Source organism: Phocoena phocoena, chromosome 1, assembly GCF_963924675.1.
Source record: "Phocoena phocoena chromosome 1, mPhoPho1.1, whole genome shotgun sequence".
Lineage (NCBI taxonomy): Eukaryota > Metazoa > Chordata > Mammalia > Artiodactyla > Phocoenidae > Phocoena > Phocoena phocoena.
The window spans coordinates 70,544,739-70,552,726 of NC_089219.1; the positions used below are offsets into that span (position 1 = coordinate 70,544,739).

Consider the following 7,988-nt stretch of genomic DNA (forward strand, 5'->3'; position numbering starts at 1 on the left):
GCATTCCTGGGATAAACCCCACTTGATCATGGTGTACGATCCTTTTAACGCACTGTTGGATTCTGTTTCCTAGTGTTTTGTTGAGGATTTTTGCATCCATGTTCATCAGTGATACTGGCCTCTAGTTTCCTTTTTTTGTGGCATCTTTGTCTGGTTTGGGTATCAGGGTGATGAGTGGCCTCATAGAATGAGTTTGGGGGTGTTCCTCCCTCTGCTATATCTTGGAAGAGCTTGAGAAGGATAGGTGTTAGCTCTTCTCTACATGTTTGATAGAATTCATCTGTGAAGCCATCTGGTCCTGAGCTTTTGTTTGTTGGAGGATTTTTAATCAGTTTCAATTTCAGTGCTTGTGATTGGTGTGTTTATATTTTCTGTTTCTGTGATTTTCTAAGAATGTGTCCATTTCTTCCAGGTTTTCCATTTTATTGGCATATAGTTGCTTGCAGTAATCTCTCACGATCCTTTCTATTTCTGCAGTGTCAGTTGTTACTTCTCCTTTTTCATTTCGATTCTATTCAGTTAAGTCTTCTCCCTTCTTTTCTTGATGAGTCTGGCTAATGGTTTATCTATTTTGTTTATCTTCTCAAAGAACCAGCTTTTAGTTTTATGGATCTTTGCTATCATTTCCTTCATTTATTTTTCATTTATTTCTGATCTGATCTTTATGACTTCTTTCCTCCTGCTAACTTTGGGGATTTTTGGTTCTTCTTTCACTAATTGCTTTAGGTGTAAGGTTAGGTTGTTTATTTGAGATGTTTCTTGTTTCTTGAGGTAGGGTTGTATTTCTCTGAACTTCCCTCTTAGAACTGCTTTTGCTGCATCCCATAGGTTTTGGGTCATCGTGTTTTCATTGTCGTTTGTTTCTAGGTATTTTTTGATTTCCTCTTTGATTTCCTCAGTGATCTCTTGGTTATTTAGTAGTGTATTGTTTAGCCTCCATGTGTTTGTACTTTTTACAGATTTTTTCCTGTAATTAATATCTAGTGTCATAGCTTTGTGATCAGAAAAGTTTCTTGATATGATTTCAATTCTCTTAAATTTACCAAGGTTTGATTTGTGATCCAAGACATCATTATTCTGGAGAATGTTCTATGAACACTTGAGAAGAAAGTGTAATCTGCTGTTTTTGGATGGAATGTCCTATAAATATTGAGTAAGTCTATCTTGTTTAATGTATCATTTAAAGTTTGTGTTTCCTTATTTATTTTCATTTTGGTTGATCTGTCCATTGGTGAAAGTGGGGTGTTAAAGACCCCTACTATGATTGTGTTACTGTTGATTTCCCCTTTTATGGCTGTTAGCATTTGCCTTATGTACTGAGGTGCTCCTATGTTGGGTGCATAAATATTTAAAATTTTTATATCTTCTCCTTGGGTTGATCCCTTGATCATTATGTAGTGCTCTTCTTTGTCTCTTGTAATGGTCTTTATTTTAAAGTCTATTTTGTCTGATACAAGAATTGCTCCTGCAGCTTTCTTTTGATTTCCATTTGCATGGAATATCTTTTTCCATCCCCTCACTTTCAGTCTGTATGTGTCCCTAGGTCTGAAGTGGTTCTCTTGTAGACAGCATATGTATGGGTCTTGTTTTTGTATCCATTCAGCCAGTCTCTGTCATTTGGTTGGAACATTTAATCCATTTACATTTTAGGTAGTTATCAATATGTATGTTCCTATACCATTTTCTTAATTGTCTTGGGTTTATTATTGTAGGTCTTTTCCTTCTCTTGTGTTTCCTGCCTAGAGAAATTCCTTTAGCATTTGCTGTAAAGCTGGTTTGGTGGTGCTGAATTCTCTTAACTTTTGCTTGTCTGTAAAGGTTTTAATTTCTCCATCAAATCTGAATGAGATCCTTGCTGGGTAGAGTTATCTTGGTGGTAGGTTTTTCCCTTTCATCACTTTCAATATGTCCTGCCACTTCCTTCTGGTTTACCGAGTTTCTGCTGAAACATCAGCTGTTAACCTTATGGAGATTTCACTATATGTTATTTGTTGTTTTTCCCTTGCTCCTTTTAATATTTTTTCTTTGTATTTTAATTTTTGATAGTTTGAATAATTTGTGTCTTTGTGTGTTTCTCTTTGGATTTTTCCTGTATGGGACTCTCTGAACTTCCTGGACTTAACCATTTCTTTATCCATATTAGGGAAATTTTCAACTATAATCTCTTCAAATATTTTATCAGTCCCCTTTTTTTAATCTTCCTCTTCTGAGAACCCTATAATTCGAATATAGTAGTATTTATTTCCATTATTTATCTTCCAGGTCATTTATCCATTCTTCTGCCTCAGTTATTCTGCTATTGATTCCTAATAGAGAATTTTTGATTTTGTTTATTGTGTTATTCATCATTGTTCGTTTGCTCTTTAGTTCTTCTAGGTCCCTGTTAAACGTTTCTTTTATTTTCTCTATTCTATTTCCAAGATTTTGGATCATCTTTACTATCATTATTCTGAATTCTTTTTCAGGTAGACTGCCTATTTCCTCTTCATTTGGTCTAGTGGGTTTTTACCTTGTTCCTTTATCTGCTGTATATTTCTCTGTCTTTTCATTTTGCTTAACTTACCATGTTTTGGGTCTCTGTTTTGCAGGCTACAGGTTCATAGTTCCCTTTGTTTTTGGTGTCTGCCCCTAGTGGGTAACTTGGTTCAGTGGGTTGTGTAGGCTTCCTGCTGGAGGGGACTGGTGCCTGTGTTCTGGTGGATGAGGCTGGTTATTGTCTTTCAGTGGGCAGGACCACATCCAGTAGTGTGTTTTGTGGTGTCTGTGAACTTATTATGATTTTAGGCAGGCTCTCTGCTAATGGGTGAGTTTGTGTTCCTGTCTTTCTAGTTGTCTGGCATAGAGTGTCCTGCACTGTAGCTTGCTAGTCATTGAGTGGACCTGGGTCTTAGCATTGAGGTGGAGATCTCTGGGAGTCATTACGCCATTTGATATTATGTGGGGCCAGGAGGTCCCTGGTGGACCAATGTTCTGAATTTGGCTCTCCTACCTCAAAGGCTCAGGCCTGACACACAGCCAGAGTTCCAGGATCTGTTCTTTAGGAATTCTGGGGTATTTTGTTCTTTGTTTTCTTTCTTTCAGGTATTTTTTTTTCTTACTTATTTTCAGTGAATTTTCCAAAATGAAGCAATAGGCAGGTGAATGGTCTCCAATTCAAAGCTAGACATTTGTCAAGCTCTTGCTAGTTCTTGTTTTCCTGGTTTCCCTGGAGGGAGAACCAGGAGGTGGTGCCGGGCTCCATTCCTACTGCTTTCCCCATGTGGACCAGTGCACACACGTCCTCTCACTGTCTCTGCTTTTGGAGGGGTAACCTGTGAACACACGTCCCTGTCTGGGGCATGTAGGGCTGTGGTGAAGACCATCTGTGTATTTCTCACTCTGTCCCGTCTGTCCCAGATCTGCTGCTTCACCCTCTTCTGACAGCCTCAAATGCTTCCCTTCCAGTTATGAAGGGATCTTTATAGTCCTTTCTGGTGTCCAAGGTCTTCTGCTAGTTTTCAGCCAGTGTTCTGTGAGAACTGTTACATCTATAGATGTATTCCTGATGCATCTGTGGAGAGGCATGAGCTCCACATCCACCCACTCCTCCATCATCTTGAATATCTCCTGGATTATTTTATTTTGGTATATTTAGAATGTCAAACACAAAAAGAGAAAAAAAGAAACTATACCTACGTTTCAAATTATTTAACTAGTATATGTTTTCTAGAAGTTCAAAAGTCACCTATATGAAAAAACTCATTTTCAAGTATTCATAAAATTAAACACTAAGTAGAGGATTTCTGATTTTAAGAATCTGATCATAAATGATTGACAGAAATTATAAACCTGGCACAAAGCTAGTATTGTTATGATATTGTGATTTATGATAAAGAAATCTATATTTCATCTTTATACCAGTTCCTGACTGAGAACTTCTAAAACCTTTGGAATTTCCTAAGTGATAAGAGCAATAAATGTGTCTCTTATTATTCACAAGACCCTTTCAACCACACCTGACTTTATATTAAAGAAGTGACTTTTGGAAAGTCCCTAAATGTTGGACTGGCTGCCAGGAGAACCATATGATTAGAGGGTTGTAACTTTCAGTTCAAACTCCACTGCCCCTTTACCCACAGGGAAAAGGAGCTGGAGATTGACTTAATAACAAAATACCAATGATTTAATCAATCATGCCAATTTAATGAAGGCTCCATAAAAGCCAAAAGGGCAGGGTTCAGAGACTTCTGGGTTAGTGAACACATGGAGAGGCTAAGAGAGTGGCAGCAATTTACCAGGAAGTCAAGCCCTCCAGTTTCAGGAATCTGTCATGCATACTGGGTTCTTTCTTAATCCCTGGTGAGAATAATGACAAACAGAACATGCACTGAATTCAAGGTTCTTTCCATTTCAGTTGTCAGATTCCAAACTAGATACAAATGAATTGCAAAGATGACCAAATGAGAGACCTGTTATTTAAAACTTCATAATTTAAGAAGAATTTAAAACTTAAAAATGTAAAACTTCTACAATTTTCAAAAGCAAAAGCAATTACAGGAAAATAAAATTTATTCAGAGGGATTGTTCATGTTAACAAGTGTATTCATGTGGTTTATCCAAGTTTAACCACCAAAGACTTTAAGAGCTGGCACACCTGAATAACATTGGTGATGATTTTTTTCATTATATCAAAGCCTGAGCTAAAAAAAAAAAAAAAAATGTATCAGCTAATGATGACAGCAGAGAGTGGCAGGGCTAAGGACCTAATACTCATTTCCCAGGGGCTGATGAGGAGTAATTAAATGTGGTTCCAAAACTAAATGAGGGAGGTCAGAGACTCTTTCCAACCTTACCTGATGGCTTCTACTCAAAGCTAGGAAGTATCAAGAAAAGTTCTGGGTGGTGACAGTACAAAAAGGAACTTGAGGAGAAGGAAAGAAAAAGTAGCACTCCTTATTTAATGTGTGGGAAAGATGATATGGGAAAATTCCTGAATTTCTCATCAAAGGCCAATTTCAGAGGGCAGCACAGGGAGTACAATATATACTTCCACCAAGAGTAATGGAGGACAGTGGTGAAAAGACCTATAATTGGGAAGGTAGGCATAATTTAAGACTTAAAAAAAAAAGAAAAGATAAAAGAAACCAGGGGTACAGAGAGGAACCTTCATACACCCAACAATAGTCCCACAGGTTGTGACCTGAAATTTTAACATCTAAAAAACCACCCAACCTGGAGAGGAAAAGAGGCAGGGGATGCAGGAAGAGGTGATGGGAGAAAACACAGAGACCCCAAACCATATAATCAGCAACAAAGTGATTGTGTGATGTCTCTTTTCTCAGTTGAGTTAGATATGACCCACTGGTTCTAATGGAAATCAATTTAAATCTATTTTCTTAATCCAAAAGTTCAACTAAATGGATTAGTGGTTACACTTGACAGGATTACGTGTTATAGCACAATTTATATATTTCAAATGAACAAAAAGTTAGTATCACTTATAGGATCTTAAGATAAATTGCTTTGAATGTGAGTTTCCTTTCTACAACTTTAAGGTCTACAAGACATATCTAGAAGATTTACTGCTGTGAAATGAAATCAGTTTAAATAGAATAGAGGGGGAGGGGTGCTTGTGTGGCTGAGGGAGTTTCATATGTTCTTTCAACACTCTTAGGTGCCAAAGCTCTTATAGGACAACTTTGATGCTATAGGAATTCTGCCATTTTGCTAGCAGATATGGCTCTTGAGTTCATCACTCCATTAGAACTATTAACTCCATTCATATTATTGTTATAAATCTCACAAAGGGAAGGTGCTTCTGAGTATTTAGGTCCACATTCTATTTTATGCTGAATATTCAGTTTTCATAAATTTTTCTTGGAGGCCGAATTAGCATCCCTGTCCATTTTGTGTCATGTGTGTCATCTTCTAGACCCCAGCTAACTGTGCCATCTCCTACTGTTTTCTGGTATTCTTTGAATTCTTCCAACATGAGGGGCTTCTATTCTTGAACTTGTAGGGGCTGCCATCTTGCATCACTGTTCTCAAAGTCCAGCCAATCTATTTGTTTCTAGTGTATAAACTTAATAATGAGTTTGTGACCACCCAAAGCACTTAGTTTAACCCATTCCACAACTTGGATGGTACTCCTAAGATTAGCCATGTCACATTTAGATGCCAGTGGTCACAAAATAACGTAACTGATATGCAGTTTTAGCAGTCGGTAAGAGGTTTTTTGGTTTCTTAATCTTTTTAAAAATTTCCTGAAGGAGAATGGTGTGGGAGTCAAGTAGTGAAGTACTGGATAAACATTTGTTCTGGAATCAGATGGACTTTGACTCAAATAATGTTTTCTCCAACTGCATCACTTATAATCCAAATATGTGACATATGATCTTCAGTTTCCTTACCTACAAGTTAAAATCCAGCTTGCATAAGTTTTGTCTATTGTTTAAAAAGATAACTACAAAAATATAATGCACTAGGTTAGAATCACGACAGCAAATAAAGTTAGAAAATTAAAATGATGGCAAAGGTTGGAAAGGGGACTTAAGTAACAACAAATGCTTTTGATTTCCTGCTACATAGGTTATATACATACATGGTCTATAGTTGACCATAGTGGCTGACTGCTCGTGGCCCTAATGAGAGCTTTAAGGACATCCTAGACATATAATAAACTAGGAGAAATTGTGGGAAAATGAGAGATTCTTAAATAAATATTTAGAATCTCCATTTATGCTTGACCCTTTAGACATGTCTTAGAACTGTATTTTAACAAATGTGATCAGGTTCTGTGATTTGAATTTCCATAGGACTTCTTTCTGTACATGGCAAAGGCTTTTCAGAATTAAAGTTCTTGTAGACCAGGTAAAAGGAATCTTCCTTCTTTCAATAACCATTATTGTCCTCTATTACCCATAATAATTCATTATTTTGCTATTTGATAGAGGCAAAGGCAAAGTCACATCAGAGCCTGTCTTCTTTAAGGCTTCATATCCTTCCCCTAGCCTCCAGCTGTTTGACACAAAGTGTGAAGTTCAATAAACAACAATTTAGAAAAAATATTCTATGCATCTTTTGCCAAGTTTCCACATTATATCTCAATAACTGACTGTCAAGAAAATGTCAAACAATAAACAGACATCTTCTTCAGAGGTGAAAATTGCCAAGGGTCCCTTTATTCACCTCCTTTAACATAATAAGTCTTGCATAGATTTCTTTCTCTCTCCCACAGAGGAGATTTTGTACTTTGTCCAGGAAGTTTAAGAGAATGATTATTTTCCCATGAAATGAGTCATTAAAAGGCACATAGCCATACTTAACTACATAAGTTTCAGCACTAGATTGACTATGATGAGGAATTTTACAAAGTTTTTCTGAAGATTATTTGTAGCCATAGGAAAAGAACATTAACACTGCTAAGTGTGTTGTATAGATGAGGAAAACTTAGTTCTTGCTAGTAAAACAGCAAATGTTCATGTTATTAAATGTATTGTACTTAAACTCCCTCATATATCACATTTTAAGTCCCCACTGAAAATTTTGTATGGTCAATATTAAATGTTCACACATTCAAATGAATACTAACATTATTTTCTCTGATTACAACTGAACTCTTTTTCCAAAAGAAATTATATAAACCCATGTTCCCCAATAAAAATTATTGTAGTGGGAATGTAAACGTGATAAGTAATATCCTGTATACTTTAAACTGCCTATACTGCCACATTTTCCAGGATCCCTGGAAATTAAAATAAGTACATTTTCATATGTATATATTGGATTTTGGCCCAAGATAACAATCATTTACTTCATTTATATTCTTTCATATCCTGTGACCTTGATTTCAGCATGGATCTCTCACTCTTAACTTTCTACTCTGTTTAGCCATACTCTAAATTTAAAGCCTAAATTTAGGTTATAATCAAGAATAGGAGTTAAACAATAGTTCCTACTTGGAGAGAGTAAAATGGGAACAGGGACTCTGGATTACTTACTTCTTTGTT

At 36.4% G+C, this 7,988-nt stretch overlaps 1 pseudogene; it reads right to left on the minus strand.

Moving 5' to 3' along the window:
• Window positions 1-5,536: 5,536 nt before the first annotated feature.
• On the minus strand, window positions 5,537-6,008 carry LOC136130391 (ubiquitin-conjugating enzyme E2 variant 1-like; annotated as a pseudogene).
• Between the last annotated feature and the right edge of the window lie 1,980 nt (window positions 6,009-7,988).